The following is a 27,262-nucleotide window of genomic DNA, read 5'->3' on the forward strand; positions in this document are numbered from 1 at the left end:
ACGTCAAATATTCCCCTACATATTTAGCAACATCGACTTTCATACCTGGCCACCAAAAATGTTTCTTGAGATCCTTGTACATCTTCTCCATTCCAGGATGTATTGAGTATCTGGTTTTATGAGCTTCTCTAAGTACCATTTCTCTCATATCTCCAAATTTTGGTACCCAAATTCTTTCAGCCCTATACCGGGTTCCGTCTTCCCGAATATTAAGATGCTTCTCCGATCCTTTGGGTATTTCATCCTTTAAATTTCCCTCTTTTAAAACTCTTTGTTGCACCTCCTTTATTTGAGTAGTAAGGTTAGTGTGAATCATTATATTCATGGCTTTTACTTGAATGAGTTCTCTGTCCTTTCTGCTCAAGGCGTCGGCAACCACATTTGCCTTCCCTGGGTGGTAACAAATCTCAAAGTCATAATCATTCAACAATTCAATCCACCTACGCTGCCTCATATTCAGTTATTTCTGATTAAATATGTGTTGAATACTTTTGTGGTCGGTATATATAATACTTTTGACCCCATATAAGTAGTGGCTCCAAGTCTTTAATGCAAAAACAACCGCGCCTAATTCCAAATCATGCGTCGTATAATTCTGTTCGTGAAACTTCAATTGTCTAGACGCATAAGCAATTACTTTCGTTCGTTGCATTAATACACAACCGAGACCTTGCTTTGAGGCGTCACAATATATCACAAAATCATCATTCCCTTCAGGTAATGACAATATAGGTGCCGTAGTTAACTTTTTCTTCAACAATTGAAACGCTTTTTCTTGTTCATCCTTCCATTCAAATTTCCTCCCTTTATGCGTTAATGCAGTCAAGGGTTTTGCTATTTTGGAAAAATCTTGGATGAATCTCTTGTAATAACTAGCTAGCCCTAAAAATTGGCGTATGTGTTTCGGAGTTTCGAGGTTTCCCACTTTTCAACGGTTTCAATCTTTGTTGGATCCACCTGAATACCTTCTTTGTTCACTATATGACCGAGGAATTGAACTTCTTCCAACCAAAATGCACACTTTGAAAACTTACCGTACAGTTTTTCTTTTCTCAGCAACTCTAGCACTTTTCTCAAATGTTCTTCGTGCTCTTGTTCATTCTTCGAGTAAATAAGTATGTCATCGATGAAAACAATGACAAACTTGTTAAGATATGGCCCACACACTCGGTTCATGAGGTTCATGAACACAGCTGGTGCGTTAGTCAATCCAAACGGCATAACCATAAACTCGTAATGACCGTAACGCCTCCTAAAAGCAGTCTTTAGAATATCATCCTCATTCACCCGCATTTGATAATATCCAGAACGTAAATCGATCTTCGAATAAACAGACGAGCCTTGTAGTTGATCAAATAAGTCGTCGATTCTCGGTAGTGGACAGCGGTTCTTGATGGTAAGTTTTTTCAACTCTCGGTAGTCGATACACAACCTAAATGTACCATCTTTCTTCTTGACAAACAAAACAGGAGCTCCCCATGGTGATGTGCTTGGTCGAATGAAACCTCGCTCTAAAAGTTCCTGTAATTGGCTCTGAAGTTCCTTCATTTCGCTAGGTGCGAGTCTGTATGGAGCACGAGCTATTGGTGCAGCTCCCGGTACAAGGTCTATTTGAAATTTAACGGATCGGTGTGGAGGTAGTCCCGGTAATTCTTTCCGAAATACATCGGGAAATTCTTTTGCGACGGGAACATCATTGATGTTCTTTTCTTCGGAATTGACTTTCTCGACGTGTGCTAGTTCAGCATAGCAACCTTTTCTTATTAGTTTTTGTGCCTTCAGGTTACTAATAAGATTTAACTTCGCTTTGCTCTTTTCTCCTTACAACATTAAGGGTTTTCCTTTTTCTCGTATAATGCAAATTGCATTTTTGTAACAAACGCTCTCTGCTTTCACTTCTTTCAACCAGTCCATACCGATTATCACATCAAAACTCCCTAACTCTACTGGAATCAAGTCAATCTTAAATGTTTCGCTAACCAGTTTAATTTCTCGATTCTGACATATATTATCTGCTGAAATTAATTTTCCATTTGCTAATTCGAGTAAAAATTTACTATCCAAACGCATTTATGGGCAACTTAATTTAGCCCAAAATTCTCTACTCATATAGCTTCTATCTACACCCGAATCAAATAAAACATAAGCAGATTTATCATCAATAAGAAACGTACTCGTAACAAGCTCCGGGTCTTCCTGTGTTTCTGCCGCATTAATATTGAAAACTCTTCCACGGCCCTGTCCATTAGTATTCCCCTGATTCGGGCAATTTCTAATAATGTGGCCCGGTTTTCCACATTTATAACAAACAGCGTTGGTATTACTTGCTCCGACACTATTCGTTTTGGCGTTACTTGTTCCGACATTATTTGTTCCTTTAGTTCTGTTAAACTTTGGTCCGTAGACCTCACACTTTGTCGCGCTATGACCATTTCTTTTACACCTGTTTCAAAATGTCGTGCAAAACCCCTGATGATTTTCTTCACACTTATGACATGGCTGTTTTTGGTTTTTGTTGTCGTTGTTGTTATTGAGGTTGTTGTTGGGATTGTTATTGTTGTTGAAATGGTTGTTTTAGTTGTTGTTGTTGTTGGGATGTTTTTTGTAGTTATTGTTAGAATTGCGGTTATTATTGCGATTGTTGTTGCGGTTGTTGGGATAGTTGTTGCTATTGTGGTTGTAATTATTGTTGTTGTTGTACTGGTGACTCTTGTCACCGTTTTCCTCCCACTTCCTCTTGAGTTGTTTCGTGTTGGATTCTTCGGCCGCCTGCTCTTTAATTCTTCCCTCAATCTGATTTATGAGTTTATGAGCCATTCGACTTGCCTTCTGTATAGAAGCGGGCTCGTGTGAACTCACATCTTCTTGAATCCTTGCTGGTAACCCTTTTATAAATGCGTTCAACTTCGAATCTCGGACACAATAGGCACAACTCTGTGAATCGTCGTTCATATGTGGTAACGTCGAACCCTTGTGTTCGTAACTCTCTAAGTTCTGCCTTGAGTTTATTGACTTCGTTTCTAGGACGGTACTGCTCGTTCATCAATTGCTTGAATGCCGACCACGGTAGTGCGTAAGCAGCATTTTGTCCTACCTGTTCAAGATAGGTGTTCCACCATGTCAACGTAGTACCTGTGAAGGTATGCGTAACGTACTTAACTTTGTCCTCTTCAGTACACTTACTTATGGCAAACACCGATTTGACTTTCTCGGTCCACCATTTCAATCCAATTGGTCCTTCAGTTCCATCAAATTCCAAAGGTTTGCAGGCAGTGAATTCTTTGTAGGAGCATCCTACACGATTTCTTGCGCCGTTAGCTGCATTGCTAGATTCAGAGTTATTGTTGGTATGTAGTGCAGCCTGTACTGCGGCTATGTTTGCAGCAAGAAAGGTACGAAATTCCTCTTCGTTCATATTCATGGTGTGTCGAGTAGTCGGTGCCATTTCCTTCAAAATAGCCAACTGAATCGAATTAATCATACAGAATATTAAGAGTAGTCAATAGTATTTCGTAGCATAATATGAACTCATTTATAAAAGCTTTTTCTTCATATTAGCGTTTTATAAGTTTAAATTCAGGTACTACCTACCCGTTAAGTTTATACTTAGTAGCTAATATACAATTCAACTATTACAATTCCATATGAAAAACTGATTATAATAATATATCACATATAAATATTCTTCAAACTTACAACATCGCTATATTACATATAACATGAAATATAGTACACTTTGATACAGGACAGTTTTGAAGATAAATCTAGTTAATACGCAAGTTGTTCAGCAAAGGAAATAAAGACACGTAATTCATAAGTCCAGAAACAAGTCATGCATTCTGGTTTTACTAAGACGACTTCCCATCCTTGGTCTTGTGGAAAATAACCGTTATGACCATTGGCTAGGCAGCATATTGTAATGTCGTCAAAAGGACGAGGGTTTCGTAATATCCAACAGCCCCGTAATAATCTAAAAACCTTGTTTCTCACCCCAACTACTGAATCCGTCACTTGTGGTAAGGTTTTATTTAAAAGTTGCAATCCAATGTTCTTTTTCTCACTTTAGTAAGAAGCGAACATCACTAACCCGTAAGCATAACATGCTTCTTTATGTTGCATGTTAGAAGCTCTTTTCAATTCATGAAATCCTATGTTGGGATATGTTGAGTCAAAATAGGTTCTTAACCCGTAGTGTAAAATTGCATTTGGGTTCCCTGCATTTAACGCTTTAAAGAAAACACGGCGTAACTTACGATCTCCCCAATGTGATATACCCCACCTATCAAAGGAAAGCCTTTTATAAACTAAGGCATTTCTGGAAAGTCTTTCAAATGTTTGACAAGTTAATTTCGCTATAACTAAATGTGCTGATGAATTTTGACCGACTCTAGACAAGATTTCCTCAATCATATCCTCTGGTAGGTCTTCTAAAATATTCGGTTGTCTACCCTTAACGTCCATTTTGTTTTTATACTGTAAAATAGACAAGGATTAGATTTGTAATAACAAACAATACAAGTAATTTTTACATAGAACATAAAAGTACAAGCACACTACAATACATATAATACACAACATGATTACAACCCTCTAATCTGAATCACTGGTTTCTTCTTCTTCGGAGTTGGTTCGTTTTCCTAATTTTCTAGGAAAATATGGTGTTCCTCTAATACGAGCTGTCGTTTTCCCTAATGGTTTAGAAAAACTTGGTGGTTTAGAGGTTCTCGGGTCATTGTTACATTTTAGAAAATACGGATGTTGCCGATACATATAAAGTTCATCGGGGTTGGAATCGGGTTTCTCTATTTTTATACCTTTTCCCTTATTATTTTCTTTCGCTTTATTAAATTGGATCGAGGTAATTTCTATAACATCATCGAAATCCTCATCGGGATCCGATTCATCAAAAAATTGGAAATCTTCCCAATATTTTACTTCCTCGGCGGAAACACCATTGACCATTATTAACTTTGGTCCGCTGGTTGAGGATTTTCTTTTATTTAATCGAATTACTATAGGTATCAATATTTCTTCCTCCGGAACCTCTTCTTCTTCTGGTTCCTCCTCTTCCGATACCTCCTCTTCCAGTTCCTCCTCTTCCGATTCCTCCTCTTCTGGTTCCTCTTCTTCCGGTTCCTCCTCTTCCGGTTCCTCCTCTTCCGGTTCCTCTTTGGGAATTTGTGAATCTTCCCAAAATATATTCGACTCTTCATTATTATTAGATGAATCAATGGGATTTGTACTAGAGATAGACATCTATCACACAATATCAAACACGTTAAGAGATTAATATATCACGTAATATTTACATGTTAATAATATATAGTTTCCAACAAAAAAATGTTAAGCAATCGTTTTTGAAGAAAAACACGGTCGAAGTCCAGACTCACTAATGCATCCTAGCAAACTCGGTAAGACACACTAATGCAATTTTCTAGTTCTCTAAGACCAACGCTCGGATACCAACTGAAATGTCCCATTCATATTGATTATAAACGTTCCATATTAATTGATTTCGTCGCGAGGTTTTGACCTCTATATGAGACATTTTTCAAAGACTGCATTCATTTTTAAAACAACCATCACCTTTATTTTATCGATAAAGTTTTAAAAAGCATTACGTAGATTATCAAGTAATGATAATCTAAAATATACCATTTACACACGACCATTACATAATGGTTTACAATAAGAATATATTACATAAAAAAATTAAGTTTCTTGAATGCAGTTTTTACATAATATCATACAAGTATGGACTCTAAATCTTGTCCTTATTTTAGTATGCAATAGCGGAAGCTCTTAATAATCACCTGAGAATAAACATGCTTAAAACATCAACAAAAATGTTGGTGAGTTATAGGTTTAACCTATATATTATCAAATCATAATAATAGACCACAAGATTTCATATTTCAATATACATCCCATACATATTGATAAAAATCATTCATATGGTGAACACCTGGTAACCGACATTAACAAGATGCATATAAGAATATCTCCTATCATTCCAGAAAATCCTTCGGACATGATAAAAACGAATTCGAAGTACTAAAGCATCCGGTACTTTGGATGGGGTTCGTTAGGCCTAATAGATCTATCTTTAGGATTCGCGTCAATTAGTAGATCAGTTTACTAATTCTTAGGCTACCAAGCAAAAGGGGCATATTCGACTTCGATCATTCACCCATATAATGTAGTTTCATTTACTTGTGTCTATTTCGTAAAACATTTATAAAACTGCATGTATTCTCATCCCAAAATATTAGATTATAAAAGTGGGACTATAACTCACTTTCACAGATTTTTACTTCGTCGGGAAGTAAGACTTGGCCACTGGTCGATTCACGAACCTATAACAAATATGTACATATATATCAAAGTATGTTCAAAATGTATTTACAACATTTTTAATACGTTTTACTATTTTAAGTTTATTAAGTCAGCGGTCCTCGTTAGTAACCTACAACTAGTTGTCCACAGTTAGATGTACAAAAATAAATCGATATATATTATCTTGAATCAATCTCCGACCCAGTGTATACACGTCTCAGGCTAGATCAAAATTCAAAGTATATATATTTTTGGAATCAACCTCAACCCTGTATAGCTAACTCCAACATTACTGCATATAGAATGTCTATGGTTGTTCCAAATAATATATATACATGGGTCGATATAATATGTCAAAACATTTGCATACGTGTCTATGGTATCTCAAGATTACATAATATATTATAATACATGTATAATACAATATAAGTTAGCTAGGAAATGATTTGTATAGAATTGTTACAATATTTCCCGTAGCTACAACAATCAAAAAATATCCAATCTTGTTTTACCCATAACTTCTTCGTTTTAAATCCGTTTTGAGTGAATTAAATTGCTATGATTTCATATTGAACTCTATTTTATGAATCTAAACATAAAAAGTATAGGTTTATAGTCTGAAATATAAGTTATAAGTCGTTTTTGTAAAGGTAGTCATTTCAGTCGAAAAAACGACGTCTAGATGACCATTTTAGAAAACATACTTCCACTTTGAGTTTAACCATGATTTTTGGATATAGTTTCATGTTCATAAGAAAAATAATTTTCCCAGAAGAACAACTTTTAAACCAAAGTTTAACATAGTTTTTAATTAACTAACCCAAAACAGCCCGCGGTGTTACTACGACGGCGTATATCCGGTTTTACGGTGTTTTTCGTGTTTTCAGGTTTTAAATCATTAAGTTAGCATATCATATAGATATAGAACATGTGTTTAGTTGATATTAAAAGTCAAGTTAGAAGGATTAACTTTTGTTTGCGAACAAGTTTAGAATTAACTAAACTATGTTCTAGTGATTTCAAGTTTAAACCTTCGAATAAGGTAGTTTTATATATATATATGAATCGAATGATGTTATGAAAATCATTACTACTTTAGGTTTTGTGGATAAACCTACTTGAAATGAAAAAAATAGATCTAGCTTTAAAGGATCCTTGGATGGCTTGAAAGTTCTTGAAGCAGAATCATGACACGAAAACAAGTTCAAGTAAGATTTCCACTCGAAATAAGATTGTTATAGTTATAGAAATTGAATCAAAGTTTTAATATGAGTATTACCTTGTATTAGAAAGATATATTACTGTAAATAAGAAATATTTCTTGAGGTTGGATGATCACTTTACAAGATTGGAAGTAAGCTAGCAAACTTGGAAGTATTCTTGATTTTATGAAACTAGAACTTATAGAATTTATGAAGAACACTTAGAACTTGAAGATAGAACTTGAGAGAGATCAATTAGATGAAGAAAAATGAAGAATTAAAGTGTTTGTAGGTGTTTTTGGTCGTTGGTATATGGATTAGATATAAAGGATGTGTAATTTTATTTACATGTAAATAAGTCATGAATGATTACTCATATTTTTGTAATTTTATGAGATATTTCATGCTAGTTGCCAAATGATGGTTCCCACATGTGTTAGGTGACTCACATGGGCTGCTAAGAGCTGATCATTGGAGTGTATATACCAATAGTACATACATCTAAAAGCTGTGTATTGTACGAGTACGAATACGGGTGCATACGAGTAGAATTGTTGATGAAACTGAACGAGGATGTAATTGTAAGCATTTTTGTTAAGTAGAAGTATTTTGATAAGTGTCTTGAAGTCTTTCAAAAGTGTATGAATGCATATTAAAACACTACATGTAAATACATTTTAACTGAGTCGTTAAGTCATCGTTAGTCGTTACATGTATATGTTGTTTTGAAACCTTTAGGTTAACGGTCTTGTTAAATGTTATTAATCCATTGTTTATTATATCTAAAGATATGTTAAATTGTTACATTATTATGATATTATGATATATAATATATCTTAGTATGATATATATATAGTTAAATGTCGTTACAACGATAATCGTTACATATATGCCTCGTTTCGAAATTATTAAGTTAGTAGTCTTATTTTTACATATGTAGTTCATTGTTAATACACTTAATGATATGTTTACTTATAATTTAACATAATTAACCAAGTGTATAAATATCTTAATATGATTCATATGTACTTAGTAAGACGTTGTTATAACGATAATCGTTATATATATCGTTTTCGAGTTTCGTAATTTAATAGTCTCATTTTTATGTATATAACTCATTGTTAAAATACCTAATGAGATACTTACTTATCATAAAATCATGTTAACTATATATATAACCATATTGATAATGCTAAAAACGAACATATATTTCATAGCATTATTCCTCAATAAAGACAAGCTTTTAGTTGCAATTGTCCTATTTACAAGTGATTTTCGTTTAAATAATAAAAGGTGAAGACAAAAGACAGATTCGACGAATTGAAGACGCAAATGACCAAAAAGCTCAAAAGTACAAAATACAATCAAAGAGGTTCCAATTATTGATAAGAAACGTCTCAAAATTACAAGAATACAAGATTCAAAACGCAAAGTACAAGATATTAAATTGTACGCAAGGACGTTCGAAAATCCGAAACCGGGGCCAGAGTCAACTCTCAACGCTCGACGCAACGGACTAAAAATTACAAGTTAACTATGTATATAAATATAATATAATATTTAATTAATTATATAAATTATATATATATTATATTTATATATTAAAACCGTTGGTAGACTAGGATCCAAACTTGTGTGAGCTGGGTTTACGAACTTCGCGACTTGCGGAGTTTGTAGTGCAAAGGGACCACGACTCGCGGAGATACCCTGGACAAAAATGCCTATAAAAGCTAACGCATTTTGATCGTTTTATATATCCTTTTATCAATCTCTCTATAAACGTATATATATATATATATATATATATATATATATATATATATATATATATATATATATATATATATATATATATATATTCTAATTTTAATTTTAATTTTAATTTCTAATAATAAGGGTATATTAGCGAATGTTGTAAGGGTGTAAGTCGAAATTCTGTCCATGTAATGCTACGCTATTTTTAATCATTGTAAGTTATGTTCAACCTTTTTAATTTAATGTCTCGTAGCTAAGTTATTATTATGCTTATTTAATACTGAAGTAATCATGATGTTGGGCTAATTACTAAAATTGAGTAATTGGGCTTTGTACCATAATTGGGGTTTGGACAAAAGAACGACACTTGTGGAAATTATACTATGGGCTATTAATGGGCTTTATATTTGTTTAACTAAATGATAGTTTGTTAATTTTAATATAAAGATTTACAATTGGACGTCCCTATAAATAACCATATACACTCGATCGGACACGATGGGCGGGGTATTTATATGTACGAATAATCGTTCATTTAACCGGACACGGGAATGGATTAATAGCCACTAGAATTATTAAAACAGGGGTGAAATTATGTACAAGGACACTTGGCATAATTGATAACAAAGTAATAAAACCTTGTTACAGTTTAAGTCCCCAATTAGTTGGAATATTTGACTTCGGGTATAAGGATAATTTGACGAGGATACTCGCACTTTATATTTATGACTGATGGACTGTTATGGACAAAAACCAGACGGACATATTAAATAATCCAGGACAAAGGACAATTAACCCATGGGCATAAAACTAAAATCAACACGTCAAACATCATGATTACGGAAGTTTAAATAAGTATAATTATTTTATTTCATATTTAATTTCCTTTATTTTATATTTAATTGCACTTTTAATTATCGTACTTTTATTTATTGTATTTAACTGCACTTTTAATTATCGTATTTTTAATTATCGCAAGTTTATTTTATCGAACTTTTATTTATCGCAATTTCATTATCGTTATTTACTTTATGCTTTAAATTAAGTTTTATTTATTTTTATTATTTTACATTAGGTTTTAACTGCGACTAAAGTTTTAAAATTGATAAACCGGTCATTAAACGGTAAAAACCCCCTTTATAATAATAATAATATTACTTATATATAAATTTGTATTTTTATAAATTAAAACTAATATAGCGTTAAGCTTTGTTTAAAGATTTTTCCCTGTGGAACGAACCGGACTTACTAAAAACTACACTATGTACGATTAGGTACACTGCCTATAAGTGTTGTAGCAAGGTTTAAGTATATCCATTCTATAAATAAATAAATATCTTGTGTAAAATTGTATCATATTTAATAGTTTTTCCTAGTAAAATATAAGCTATTTCATATACACCTCTGCGCACATCAAGTATTTTTGGCGCCGCTGCCGGGGAACAAAATCTAGCTTAAAAGCCGGAAGCGCAACGCTAAATATAAAAAAAAATTTATTTTTAGTTTACTTTTATAAAAAAATACGCTTTTGTAAAAATACGTTTTAAAAATTCAAAAATATAAAAAGAAAAACAAAAAATTTATATATTTTTAAGAGTTTGTTAAATATTTAAGTTTTATAAAGTTTCTTTATTTTTATTTTATAAAAATCTAAGTTTTATTTAAATATTTTGTTTTTATTTAAAACATAAAAAAAAACACCGAAATATATATATATATATATATATATATATATATATATATATATATATATATATATATATATATATATATATATATATATATATATAAATATATTTTTAAGATTTTTATAAAATTATAAAGTATTTCTATTTCTATTTTAGTTTTTAAAATATAAGTTTTTATTTATTATATTTTATATAATTATTAAAAACAGAAAAATATATAAAATATAATTTAAAAAAAAACTACAGAACCTGTCAAACGATATTTGTGCATTTAAAATTTTAACCTCCGCGACTCGCGGGGTTTTCTGGTACGTGGCACCGCAACTCGTGGAGCCACCCTGACACGCGTACACAGAAACCCTAACCAGCATCATTACGGAGTAATTATTATTATTATTATTTTATTTAAAACCCTAATTAGGTTTTCAGTTTTTAATTAGTTAATTTAAGTTATTATTTTGTTTAATTAGTTTAATTAGTTTAATTAATTTACAAAATTAATAGTTTTATAAAATAAATAATATAAAAATAATATTTTTATAAAATTTTTACTTTTTACAAATTTTAGTATATTTTTATATTTTGTCCCTTTTTAATTGTTTTAGCGTAATTTTTTGTATTTTTTGCTCATATTTAGTTTTAATCCATAGTTTTTGCCATAGTTATTTTTACTTCTAGATTTATAAGCTTTGCCGTAAAATCCCTTAAGTGCTTTCTCTTTAGACTAAGATTTAGGTGCTTTAGAATTTTGCGATGCCTTTTTAAGTTTTAGTACCTTTTTAAGATATTGCCATTTGGGATATAGTTTTTCTTGTAAGCTTTAATATTTTTAGACGCAACTTTTAATTTTTAGTTTTTAGTTCCTTTTTAAGTTTTGACGCACTACTTTCTTATTTTTATTTTTCGACGCCTTTTACCTATGTATCAATTATCACTCCAATTAGTAATCTCAATTTGCAATTTTAATTTTAAGTTAGTGATAATAATAAGGTTGGGTTAGTCGAGTGTTTTAAAGTTCTATAAGTCATTTTTTTTTCTTTCTTATTTTTCGACACCTTTTATTTTTCAACCCTTTTCTTTTTCGACGCGCTCTTTTTCTTTCTTATTTCTCGCCATTCTAGTTTTAGGACATAGATTTTTATTCTACTTCTTCTCTATATTTCTTTAAATTACGAAAATTTATTTTAAGTGGTTAAATTGATAGACATCAAAATTTTCTGGTTCGTAGTAATAGTTGGATTTGTACGTGGACCGGGTTATTGGAGCCAAACAGTACTCAATTATATTGAGACCAAACGAATCCTGCCCCTCTGCTGCATCTTTTGGCTATTCAAAACGTGGGCAAAATCAGAAAAATCTATTAATTGGATAACTTATATAATTTTTCTTTTCTTTTTAAAAACTAATAGGATATTTAGTGAATGCACCGAGCAAGACGTTCACCACCTTTTGTACGTTCACCACCTGTAACCAGATCAAGACATCTAGCAAATATTGTCGCCGTTGATTTTTCTTTAGAATCGTCATCCAGTCGACCAAGTACTCCAATTCAAATTTCCGATAATCCATTTTTTGAACCCGGCCTCACAATTGAGAATCCGGAGAATATTCAGGGACGATTCATAGATCCTGAACCATTAATTTTTCCTCCGGAACCACCAATCATTAAAACAGAGATTGTTGAGGAACGAACCATTAAATTAGAATCCTCTAGTGATTCAGATTCAACGAATTCAATCATAGAGAATCTGGAACCTTTAAGTATGGAAGACCGAATGAGAGCTAAACGCACTGGCCAAGGTCACGCAATTACTCATCCAGACATTAATGCGCCAGATTATGAAATCAAAGGACAAATTCTACACATGGTAACTAATCAATGCCAATTTAGTGGTGCGCCGAAGGAAGATCCAAATGAACATCTTCGTACCTTTAATAGGATCTGCACACTATTTAAAATAAGAGAAGTTGAGGATGAACAGATATATCTCATGTTATTTCCCTGGACTTTAAAGGGAGAAGCCAAAGATTGGTTGGAATCGTTACCTGAAAGGGCGATCGATACATGGGATGTTTTAGTTGAAAAATTTCTTAAACAATTCTTTCCGGCATCTAAAGCCGTAAGACTTCAAGGAGAAATTGTTACGTTCACACAGAAACCAAACGAAACTCTATATGAGGCATGGACCAGATTTGGAAAGTTATTAAGAGGATGTCCGCAACATGGCTTAGACACTTGTCAAATAGTACAAATATTCTACCAAGGATGCGACATCACTACAAGAAAAGACATAGATATAGCAGCTGGTGGTTCTATTATGAAGAAAACAGAAACTGATGCTTATAAAATTATTGATAACACTGCTTCCCACTCACATGAGTGGCACCAAGAAAAAGATATCGTTAGATCATCTAAAGCAGCTAGAGCCGATTCTAACCATGACTTAGATTCCATTTCCGCAAAGATAGACGCTGTCGAGAGACGAATGGAAAAGATGACTAAGGATATACACTCAATACGAATTAGTTGTGAGCAGTGTGGAGGACCACATTTGACAAAAGATTGTCTCAGTATTGAACTAACAATGGAACAAAGAGAGAATATTTCATACATAAACCAAAGGCCTGGAAATAATTATCAGAATAATTATCAACCGCCAAGACCAATTTACAATCAAAACCAGAATTATAACCGGAATATTCCATACACCAACCAACAAGGTCCTAGTAATCAACAAGTATCCAACAATACTTACAATCAGCAAAGACCTAATTTTCAAAACAAACCACCACAAACCGATGATAAAAAGCCGAATTTAGAAGATATGATGACGAAGCTAGTTGAAACTCAAACGCAGTTTTTCACATCTCAAAAACAAACCAATGAACAAAATGCTCAAGCATTTAGAAATCAACAAGCTTCTATTCAAAACTTGGAACAAGAAGTAAGTAACCTAGCAAGGTTAATAGGTGAAAGAAAACCGGGAAGTTTACCTAGTGATACAAATGCTAACCCCCGGAATGAAACCGCTAAAACCATTACCACAAGAAGTGGTATTACACTTAACCCACCTGAAATACCTGTAATTTATGATGACGCTATTCCTACTCCACAAAAACCACAACCTGAACAAGATAAGGAAACAGAACCGGTAGTTGAAAAGGTTAATGAAGATAACACAGTTAAAGCTAAACCTTATGTTAAACCATACCAACCACCACTTCCTTACCCGAGTAAAATGAAAAAAAAGAGAAACTTGAAGCCGAGAAATCCAAATTCTTGGATATGTTTAAACAGATAAATGTAAATCTTCATTTCATTGATGTGATTTCAGGAATGCCTAGATATGCTAAATTTTTGAAAGATCTGATCACAAATAGAAAGAAAATGGAAGAACTCTCGGCTATTACTATGAATGCTAATTGTTCAGCAGTGCTGTTGAATAAGATACCAGAAAAACTATCTGATCCAGGAAGTTTCACAATTCCATGTTTTCTGGGTAGTCTTAGTTCAATAGAAGCATTGGCAGACTTAGGTGCTAGTATAAATTTAATGCCGTATTCACTATACACTAAACTAGACCTTGAAGAATTGAAACCATCAAGAATAAGCATACAACTAGCCGATTGATCAATAAAATATCCTAGAGGGATAATGGAGAACATGCTAGTTAAAGTTGGTACTTTAGTATTTCCAGTAGATTTTGTTGTTCTGGATATGGAAGAAGATTCTCAAGTTCCTCTCATATTAGGAAGACCATTCTTAAATACGGCTAAAGCAATGATAGACGTGTTTGGTAAGAAACTGACCCTAAGTATAGAGGATGAGAGTGTTACCTTTTCAGTTGATAAATCAATGCAACAACCGCAATCTGCAGATGATACATGTTATTATATTCAAACTATAGATTCACATGCATAATTGTTAGAAGAATTTTCAGAATTACAAGGAACAGGAGAATGTTCTTTAGGAGAAGGAACTGAACCAATTGATGAAACTGAAATGTTAGCTACACTAATGGCTAATGGATATGAACCAACAACAGAAGAAATTCAAATGCTAAAAGAAGAAGACAGATATCGATATAAATCATCGATAGAAGAATCACCGACATTAGAGTTAAAGCCACTTCCAAACCATTTGGAATACGCTTATTTACATGGTAAATCTGAATTACCTGTAATAATATCGTCTTCTCTTACTGAAAATGAGAAATCGGAACTCATTTCTGTGTTGAAAGCTCATAAACCAGCTATTGCATATAAGATTCATGATATTAAAGGAATAAGTCCTTCGTATTGCACACATAAAATCCTTATGGAAGAAGGTCATAAAACGTATGTGCAACGCCAACGAAGACTAAATCCTAATATGCAAGATGTTGTTAAGAAAGAAATTATTAAACTGCTAGATGCAGGTTTAATTTATCCAATTTCTGATAGTCCATGGGTAAGCCCAGTTCAATGCGTACCTAAGAAGGGTGGCATGACTGTCATCACAAATGAGAAAAATGAGCTTATTCCTACTAGGACTGTAACAGGATGGCGTGCGTGTATTGATTAAAGAAAATTAAATGACGCCACCAGAAAAGATCACTTTCCCTTACCTTTTATTGATCAAATGTTGGAAAGATTAGCCGGAAATAGTTACTATTGTTTTCTTGATGGATTTTTCGGATACTTTCAAATTCCAATAGCACCCTAGGACCAAGAAAAAACCACATTCACGTGCCCTTATGGTACTTTTGCTTACAAACGCATGCCATTTGGACTTTGCAACGCCCCTGCAACCTTTCAAAGGTGCAAGATGGCGATTTTTCACGACATGATAGAAGAATGTATGGAAGTTTTCATGGATGACTTTTCAGTCTTTGGTGATACATTTGAATCATGTCTAGTTAATCTTGAACGAATGCTTATTAGATGCGAACAATCAAATCTAGTACCTAATTGGGAGAAATGCCATTTCATGGTTAAAGAAGGCATCGTTCTTGGACATAAAATTTCAAAGGAAGGAATTGAAGTGGGTAGAGCTAAAGTAGATGTAATTGCTAAACTTCCACATCCCACCAATGTTAGAGGAGTTAGGAGTTTTCTAGGGCATGCCGGTTTTTACCGATGTTTCATAAAAGATTTTTCTAAAATTGCCACTCCTATGAATAAACTCCTAGAAAAGGATGCTCCATTCATCTTTTCAGATGAATGTATTAAATCTTTTAATATTCTTAAAGAGAAACTCACTAATGCGCCGATCATGATAACACCAAATTGGAATCTACCGTTTGAACTAATGTGCGATGCAAGTGATTTTGCAATGGGAGCCGTTTTAGGACAAAGGATTGAAAAACGATTTCAACCTATATATTATGCTAGTAAGACGTTACAAGGAGCACAAACGAACTACACAACTACTGAAAAATAACTCCTTGCTATTGTATTTGCTTTTGACAAATTTCGTTCATATCTCGTTCTAGCAAAAACGGTGGTCTATACCGACCATTCTGCTCTTAGATACCTATTTTCGAAACAAGATGCTAAACCAAGATTAATCCGTTGGATCTTACTCTTACAAGAGTTTGATATTGAAATTCGAGATAAAAGAGGAGCATAAAATCTCGCCGCTGATCATCTTTCTCGTCTTGAAAATCCCGAATTATAAGTTCTAAATGAATCGGCCATACAAGACAACTTTCCTGATGAATATCTATTGAAGATAGATTATAATGAAATTATATGGTTTGCAGACTATGCAAACTACTTAGTATGTGGATTCCTTGAAAAAGGATTGTCGTACCAAAAACGAAAGAAATTCTTTAGTGATATAAAACACTATTTCTGGGAAGATCCACATCTGTTTAAAAGTTGTCCCGATGGAATAATACGCCGATGTATATTCGGAGATGAAGCTAGTAAAATTTTAAACCATTTTCACACAGGACCAACAGGAGGGCATTATGGGCCTCAACTCACAGCAAGAAAAGTTTATGATGCTGGATTCTATTGGCCTACAATTTACAAAGACGCACACCTGTTGGAAATATGTTCTCGGGTTGGTTACGGTTCAACCGTGATTTGACTGTGGTACATATATTCCGAAGGTATGCCCATGACATAAATAATATAAAGTCCATTTATCCTATTCAGTCACACACAAAGGCCAATCATAAAATTGTTTGATATACCTTCTAATCGGAAATTAATTTATTAATCATTAGTTAATGTTTTAATAAATTAAATAAGTTTTGAGATTAGTTAATTAATTTGTTAATTAATTTATATTAAAGAGCATGCTTATTTTTTTTAGAATAACTGATACATGCATACATGTGAGTTTAAAAAAAAAAAATATTAAAGAAGGGCATGCTTCATTTTATAAGTTCGATGCATGCAAGCATGCTTGGTTTGTTTTTTGGTTTTAAACTAATACAAGCATCTCAAAAAGACAACACACTCTCCAGATATTCCTTTAAGTGTGTTTGACCAAAAAAAAAAGAAAAGAAAGAACAGTAGATACAACACTTCATAGTTTTTTAAAGAAAACTTCATACGTTTTCTGTTGGTCAATCCAAAACAAAAGGAAAGAAAAGTTTTGGTGAATTAGAAGGTGTATATCAAAACAAGGTTGGAACTTTGGGTGTCTACCGTTTAGAGGAGCTCTCCTTTGGGTTCTCTACAAGCTAGAATCTTCGAGAAAGGCTACAAAGGTTGTAATCTAAACTATTCTTGTTCGTTTATTTAATTTCGTTTGCTAAAAGTTTTGTACATGGGTCCTTGGGGGAGTATGATTTTGTAAATTTTAAAATGCTTCCGCTCACTATGATTTTGGTATCATACTCCAACAAGTGGTATCCGAGCCATCTTGTACAAATTTTAGCAAACCTTTCTTATGATAATCGTTTTGATGAATGTGTATGCATGATACTTGGAGATGATTATGCATAACGAACATGCAAAACTATTATCATGATTTGTGTTTTTATGTTTCCTAAATAATATTTGAATCTTGGGTTTTGGCAAAATGTTAAATGGTTAATCTCATTTTAAAAGTTTTTTTTTCAGCTTGAACAGTCTGTCTTTCTTGGGCTGTTTCGAGACTTTAAACTCCATATTTTCGTATGAGGCCAATTGCATTTGAAAGATAACTGAAAGAACTTAAATTTGAAAAAAAAATTCATCGAAAACGGATTAGAAATGAGTAAGATATGACCATTTAAAGTTGATGTATGAATCTGCCAAAATTAATTCCGAAAATTAAAAAATGTAACTTGCATGTTGATTATTAAAGATTCAATGTTTAGGAAAATAAAGTACATGAATTCTTTTCATGTTTTACATGAAATGAGAAAATTAAAATTGTTAATTTTAGACTTTATGCTTGGTTAAAGTGAATAAATCTCCAACATGTTTTGATTCACTTAATATGGTTGTTTGGATGGTTTTGGCATGAAAACCATACTTACAAAATATGAAGTGGGTTTACATGCATACATAATTTATGTAAACAAGGATTGATTATTTTGTGTGCCATTAAGTGTTGTTTAAATCAATCCTTATCGAAACATGTTTCATAAAAATGGATATTTGGCACTCCATTTGCTTTGTATATGATTGTTGTATGAAATCGGTAGTATTTGCCTCAATAAGACCCTTGTGTGGATGTTTGGTTGTATGATTTAATTTATTATTTATTCGGGATGAATGTAATAATTTATTAAACGACTTGCATGTCGTCTTTCTATTTATATTGTATTTGTAATAGTATAGGAAATAGAATAGTTTTTTTATTTTTATTTTGTAAGATAATGCAACCAAGAATGGAATCAAGAAGACGATGTTCACAAGGCGGCCCATCCGAGCATATAATGGAGATGGCGGTTTTAGTGGGAGCCAATTCTCACACAAGGTTATGTCCCTAGTTGACCATGTTTTTCCGTGTGTTGGCTCACCGGAAAAACGCATAGGACTCGAGGCATACTACCGATATTTGCGTGTCATGATTATTATTGTTTTATTATTTGTCTATGCCATGCTAGCTAGAAAATGTTTTAAAAACAAAAGGACAATAATCATATAAAATGGTTTGGTTAAAATTAGTTTAACAAACGCAACACGCAATACATAATTAGCAAATGTTTTAAAATGGTATAAACTACTTTTGCTAAAAGAAAACAAAAAACCCGTTTTAAATGTAAACTTTATGCTATCCATGAGTAGTACACACATTCGAACCTTCTACTTGTTAGAGTTCGCGATACCCGAGAGTCTTGGGCCGGACTTTAATTGGGTGTTGGGAAGGGTGAGGTGAATTTCGCGATACCCGAGAGTCTTGGGCCGGATTTCACGTGTATATATCATGGACGGTTTACAATCTGAAGTCGTGGTTCGCGGCAAACCCGCCACGAGGAAGGATTAGCATCGAAGGGATTAAACATGCCAAGTGAAATAATTGCTTATCACTAAAATCCCGCAGAACCTAAGAATTTCATAATGGATGAAATTGGTAATATAGTTACCTACCTAAATAGCTTATGGTTGGCGATCCTCGGCGAACCCGTCGTTACCATAAGTGAAATATGGATCTTAGCCTTGTTAATTATAATTGTTTGAATATTGAACACACTTGGGTAATTATCTTAACAAGGATTAAACATATCAAACTAACTAATACAACTTACTTTAAAAATATGACAGATGTCTGCAACTAACACAAATCCTACTCCGTCATCAATCACTAATTTCTGCCTTAAAGGGCTCCTCGAAAAGGACAAGCTTACGGGTTTGAACTACATGGACTGGCTTCGCAACCTAAGAATTGCTCTTAGGATGGAAGGAAAGATCAGGGCAATTGAGGAACCCTTACCGGCAGAACCCGGATCGAGAGCTACTCAAGCGACTAGGGACGAGTTTGAGAAACGACGTTCCGAGTCTAATGAGGTAGCATGCTTGATGTTGGCAACCATGTCTCCGGAGCTCCAAAAGGGCATGGAGAGCTTAGGGTCGTATGACATGCTTAACCAACTTAAGGACATGTTCCAACAACAAGCAAAGCAAGAAAGGTTTGACACCGTAAAAGCTCTCGTATCTTGCAAAATGGCAACGGGAAGTAGCGTTTGTGTCCATGTACTACAAATGAAAGGGTACATAGACCGGCTGGAGCGCCTTGGTTTTTCCATAAGTCAGGAGCTTGCAACGGATTTTATCCTGAACTCGCTGACTAGTGCATATGAAGGATTCATTATGAACTATAATATGAACAATATGGAGAAAACAATCATGGAGCTCCATGGCATGTTGAAAACCGCTGAGGCTAACATGGCCAAAGCTAAACCCGCAACTACCGTCCTAGCCATTCGTGAAAGTGGGATCAAGAAGAAGAAAAACAAAACAAAGGGCAAGAACAAGGGCAAGGGTAAGGTTGGCACATCCAACTTCAAACCCAAACCTAAGGGCATTGCTAACTCTTCTACTTCAAAGATCCCGCAAACCAAGTCTCCTGAAGAAGCAATATGCTTTCATTATGGGGAAAAAGGACATTGGAGTCGCAATTGTACTAAGTACTTGAAGGAACTTAATGAACTACGGGCTAAGGGAGTCGCCGTACCTTCAGGTTTGTTCATGATTGAACTAAACTATACTACTATTTCTAATTCCTAGGTATTGGACACAGGATGTGGTACTCACATTTGTACTAATGTGCAGGGACTCACAAGAAGTAGGAAGCTGAAGACCGGGGAGCTTAATCTAATCATGGGGAATAAGAATGTTGCCTCTGTTGACATGATTGGAGAATACAAGCTTTCTTTTGATTCTGGTTTATGTATTGTTTTATCTAATGTTTGCTACAGTGCCGAAATGGCAAGAAACATTATATCTTTTGATACTTTATTTAATGATGGTTTTAATTTTAGTTTTGATAATGGATCAATACTTGTTCACAAAAATGGGATGTTTTATTTCAAGGCTAGTCCTTGTAAAGGCATCTTAGAAACCACAGCAAAGCTAAATGATAGTTCAATCTATAATGTTGATTCATCCAAAGATGGTTTGGATAAAACGTATCTATGGCATTGTCGTTTAGGCCACATAAACAAGAAACGCATAGCCAAACTCCAGTCAGATGGAATTCTAGAATCATTTGATATAATATCATATGATTAATGCGAATCTTGCTTATCAGGAAAAATGACAAAGGCACCTTTCACAGGAAACTGTGAACGGGCTAAGGATCTGTTAGGATTGGTACACACTGATGTGTGCTGTCCGTTCAGATCGCCTACTAGACACCAGGAACGATACTTCGTTACATTTACTGATGACTTCAGTAGATATGGTTATGTTTATTTAATTAAACAAAAGTCTGAAACTTTGGGAGTGTTCAAGGCATACCAAAACGAAGTAGAAAATCAACTGAACAAAAGAATTAAGATTCTCCGATCTGATAGAGGTGGTGAATATCTTAATGACGAATTTCGTGATCATCTACGGGGTTGTGGGATAATCTCACAATTAGCTCCTCCTAGAACACCACAGCATAATGGTGTGGCTGAAAGGAGGAATCGAACATTACTTGATATGGTTCGATCCATGATGAGCCGCACAAAGCTTCCAATCAGTTTTTGGGGTTATGCCCTACAAACTGCCGCAAGGATCCTTAACCTCATCCCAACCAAGAAAGTTTCTAAAACACCTTATGAGATATGGCATGGTAAAGCTGTGTCTCTCTCATATCTAAGAATCTGGGGTTGTGAGGCTTATGTTCGTCGTGAAGCTCAAGATAAACTTGAACCCAGATCCGAAAAGTGTTTATTTGTTGGATACCCAACTGATTCTTTTGGATATTTGTTTTACAACCCTAATGAGAACAAAGTCTTTGTGTCTCGAAGGGGAGTCTTCCTTGAAAAGGATCTCATATCAAAAGGAACCAGTGGGAACAAAATTGACCTTGAAGAAATTCAAGAATCAACCGACATGGAAACCGATATTGGGACTGATTCTCTTCAAGAGGTTGACGAGCCTGCTGTTGAGAAAGAAACTGACCTACAGCCACCACCCATACGTAGATCTGATAGAGTGCGTCAAACACCAAAGAAATATAGTTTACACATATTTAAGGGTGATGACAAAAATATAGATTCTGATGAACCTATTACCTATCAGGAAGCGATGACAGGCCCCGAGTCTGCCAAATGGAAGGAGGCTATGGAAAACGAGATTCAATCCATGCATGATAATCAAGTCTGGACCTTGATTGATCATACACCAGGAATTAAAACCATTGGGTGTAAGTGGGTCTTCAAGAAGAAGACCGACATGGATGGAAATGTACACACATTCAAATCCAGACTGGTGGCTAAGGGTTACACGCAACAACATGGTGTAGACTACGATGAAACCTTTTCACCAGTGGCTATGTTGAAATCCATTAGAATACTTCTTGCCATAGCTGCATTTTATGACTACGAAATATGGCAAATGGATGTAAAAACAGCTTTTCTTCATGGTAAGCTAACAGAGGATGTGTTTATGACACAGCCTGAGGGTTTTGTACATCCTAAGTATCCTAAAAGTGTGTGCAAGCTTCAAAAGTCCATTTATGGACTTAAACAAGCTTCTCGTAGCTGGAATCTTTGCTTTAATGAGAAAATCAAAGAATTTGGTTTTATCAGAAGTGAAGATGAGCCATGTGTCTATGTTAGGTCTAGTGGGAGTGTTGTAGTCTTCCTTGTACTATATGTCGATGACATATTACTCATGGGAAACGATATCCCGACATTGAAAGATGTCAAAGCTTGGCTAGGGAAATGTTTCTCCATGAAAGATTTGGAAGATGCATCATACATTTTGGGAATTAGAATCTATCGAGATAGATCAAGGAGATTGATTGGGCTAAGCCAAAGTGCATATGTAGATAAGATACTGAAGAAATTCGGTATGCACAACTCCAAGAAAGGGTGTGTTCCTATGAACCCTGGAATGATATTGAGCAAGTCTCAATGTCCTAATTCTGACTTGGAATCAGCTACCATGAGTCGGACTCCATATGCTTCAGCTATAGGATCGATCATGTATGCCATGATATGCACTAGGCCTGACGTATCGTATGCATTAAGCATGACTAGTCGTTATCAGGCCAACCCTGGTGAAGCTCATTGGATAGCAGTCAAGAACATTCTAAAGTATCTTAGGAGGACTAAGGAGATGTTCTTAGTCTATGGTGGGAGTGACGAGCTGAGCGTCAAAGGATACTCAGACGCTAGTTTCCAATCAGATAGAGATGATTGCTCTTCACAATCAGGATTTGTATTTATATTGAACGGTGGAGCCGTCACTTGGAGAAGCTCCAAGCAAAGTACTATTGCTGATTCTACGACAGAAGCCGAGTATATAGTGGTAAATGAAGCTGCTAAAGAGGCCATGTGAATAAAGAAATTCATCGGGGATCTAGGTGTGGTTCCTACAATCCATGATCCTGTTGAGATTTTCTGCGACAATGTGAGTGCGGTTGTCTTGGCTCAAGAACCGAGGTCACAAAAGCGCACACGGCACATACTCAGAAAGTACCATTACATCCGTCAACTTGTAGCAGATAATGATATATTATTAAGTAGAGTAGACACGACTAAGAACTTGGCTGATCCTTTCACCAAGCCTTTGCCACAAACTAAGCATGATGCTCATAGCATGTCTATTGGAATTCGTGTCATTGATGATAAAGTTTGATTGTATTTATTATGTTAAGTTTGAAACTTTAAACATTGGGCAATAATGTATGTTGCAATTGATCTGATGATTAATATATTGAGATTATATTATACGCACGATGCGATCATTTCATTGTATATTGTCATGTTTCATTTTGCATGTTTTAACTTCCAATGAATATTATTTCATGAACCTCCACAGTCAGTCATTCTCTAAGGAAGAGAGAATTGAATTAAGGCTGCTATGAAGTGTAGTAATATAGGCTTATATGAAACTACATTCACGAGGAACTTGATAGTTGATTCAAGGTTCTGGAATGACCACACTTAGACGCTACTTCATGGTTTTAAGTCACGAGTAAGCTCTAAGATGGCAACATCATTTATCCTAGAGTGGATATGTATGAGGAATCCTGACACAAACTATATTCCACTTTGACCTGTTTCTAACGCTGTGCGTAAATGCCAGTCATAAGGGTGCAGATCAGGTATAATATGGGATGTGGTGGATGTCTATACAGTTGAAGCAATTTGTTCCTTCTTCTCTTAGCAAGTTGAAGCGATATCTCTGGGCCCCTCGTTGATTTGTGCTTAATTAAATGCATGGCCATGCTACGACTGAATTAATGCAATTGCAGTCTATTTGATCACCACAAATTTCAATCGGGAAACATAATCTTGAACGATGATGATTGACACTTAACCATGTCACACGTTCATAAGGATATCTTGAACAAAAGGATGATTGATATAAATCAAAATATAGGAGTGTAACGTAGCAGACTAGTTGTTACACATGGTGTGTCTTTTAAGACTAACCAATATTATTAATGTCAGTGCAAGTGGGAGTCTGTTGGAAATATGTTCTCGGGTTGGTTACGGTTCAACCGTGATTTGACTGTGGTACATATATTCCGAAGGTATGCCCATGACATAAATAATATAAAGTCCATTTATCCTATTTGGTCACACACAAAGGCCAATCATAAAATTGTTTGATATACCTTCTAATCGGAAATTAATTTATTAATCATTAGTTAATGTTTTAATAAATTAAATAAGTTTTGAGATTAGTTAATTAATTTGTTAATTAATTTATATTAAAGAGCATGCTTATTTTTTTTAGAATAACTGATACATGCATACATGTGAGTTTAAAAAAAAATAAAATTAAAGAAGGGCATGCTTCATTTTATAAGTTCGATGCATGCAAGCATGCTTGGTTTGTTTTTTGGTTTTAAACTAATACAAGCATCTCAAAAAGACAACACACTCTCCAGATATTCCTTTAAGTGTCTTTGACCAAAAAAAAAAGAAAAGAAAGAACAGTAGATACAACACTTCATAGTTTTTTAAAGAAAACTTCATACGTTTTCTGTTGGTCAATCCAAAACAAAAGGAAAGAAAAGTTTTGGTGAATTAGAAGGTGTATATCAAAACAAGGTTGGAACTTTGGGTGTCTACCGTTTAGAGGAGCTCTCATTTGGGTTCTCTACAAGCTAGAATCTTCGAGAAAGGCTACAAAGGTTGTTATCTAACCTATTCTTGTTCGTTTATTTAATTTCGTTTGCTAAAAGTTTTGTACATGGGTCCTTGGGGGAGTATGATTTTGTAAATTTTAAAATGCTTCCGCTCACTATGATTTTGGTATCATACTCCAACAACACCTTCTTTGCAAATCCTGTGATGCTTGTCAAAGGGCCTGAAAAATAAGTCAACGTGATGAAATGCCACAAAATGTCATTCAAGTATGTGAAGTATTTGACATTTGGGGTATCGACTTTATGGGTCCATTTCCAAAATCTCATAATAATCTATACATTCTCGTAGCCATTGATTATGTATCTAAATGGGCGGACGCACAAGCTCTCCCAGCTAATGATGCACGAGTTGTAGTCAACTTTTTAAAACGTCTTTTTGCAAGGTTTGGAACACCGAAAGCTTTAATAAGTGATCGGGGAACTCATTTCTGTAATAATCAACTTGAGAAAGTTCTTAAAAGATATAGAGTAACTCAAAAAATCTCCACCGCATATCATCCACAAACAAGTGGACAAGTTGAAAATACCAACCGAGCTTTAAAACGTATTCTAGAGAAAACCGTAGGATCAAATCCGAAGGAATGGTCCATAAAATTGGAGGATGCACTCTGGGCTTTTAGAACAGCCTACAAAACTCCAATTGGAACCACACCTTTTAAACTCGTTTACGAAAAAGCATGTCATCTTCCAGTAGAAATTGAACACAAAGCATTTTGGACTTTGAAGACATGTAATCTTGATTTACATGAAGCTGGACGTCTACGGTTAAGTCAATTAAACGAATTAGAAGAATTAAGACATGAAGCATACGAAAATTCGTTAATCTATAAAGAAAGAACAAAAAAATGGCATGATAAAAGAATCAGAAGTTCAAAAGAATTTAAAGAAGGAGACAGAGTTCTTCTTTTCAATTCACGATTCAAGCTATTTCCTGGAAAATTGAAATCAAGATGGTCTGGACCATTCATAGTCAAAAGAGTTTTTCCATACGGAACATCAGAATTAATAAATTCAAATGGGATTGAATTTAAGGTTAATGGTCACAGAGTTAAACACTACATAGATAGTCCGATGGAAGCCGACAACGAAGTTAATCACAATCTCGATACCACAGCTAACTAAGTGTGGGGAGAATCAAGTCTTTAAAGGATAATATGTATTTCTGTTTTCGTGTAGTTCTCAAAAATGGAACCCGAATGGTCTTTCCCTAGCAGACCCTAAAGAACTAGTCTTCTCCCCCCATTCTGAATTTTTTTTTTTTAGTTTTACGAAATGAAGACTTCCTGTGAATTAAACCATGGTCTAATGCTACATGCTTTGATTACTAAACGTAATAATGACACACTAACGAGTGAACTGGTATCAGTAATCAGAGAAAAATTGGACGGAGTAAGAAAAGAATCCAGATGCGAAGATAATAAGTTACAATTTGGTAAAGAAAAATCAAAATCCGCAGCGAAAAGAAGAGCACGACACCTTGAAAAATGTCACAAATGCGGAAAATGGTCACACGAAGGTAAATGTTCAAATAATCAAACCTATTCAAACACCGAATTTGTTACTTTATGCAGAGATGGACCGTTCATATGTTTAGAAGAAAAAACATTAAATGCTCGAGGTTACGCCTATGTAGCCATGGAAAATCAATTAGTCCGACTATTTTATGAGTGCGCTAGAGCATATCACTAAGAAATCTATTTCACAGGTAAGTTTGTACAGTTTTTATTTTTATTTTTATTTTTAACCTTTTGATAATAAACGCTAATTTGTTCGCTATAAAGTATTAAATTGGTATTCGATGAAATTAGGTCTTCCGACCGAAATTATTGATATCATACAAAAATTTATTACATCACTGCGAAATTTAACGTTTATTCTTAAGGTATAAATATCTTTAATCAATCAAACTCAAAATATTTCAAAAATTCGTCATGAGTTAAATTAGGTTATGGAACCGAAATTACTTTACCGAAAAGAGGGGCGCATATTTTTGATAATATTTGATTGATTAAAGTGGGATAAAAGCCAAAAAGATTTTT

The sequence above is a fragment of the Rutidosis leptorrhynchoides genome, chromosome 3 (genome assembly GCF_046630445.1).
Source record: "Rutidosis leptorrhynchoides isolate AG116_Rl617_1_P2 chromosome 3, CSIRO_AGI_Rlap_v1, whole genome shotgun sequence".
Lineage (NCBI taxonomy): Eukaryota > Viridiplantae > Streptophyta > Magnoliopsida > Asterales > Asteraceae > Rutidosis > Rutidosis leptorrhynchoides.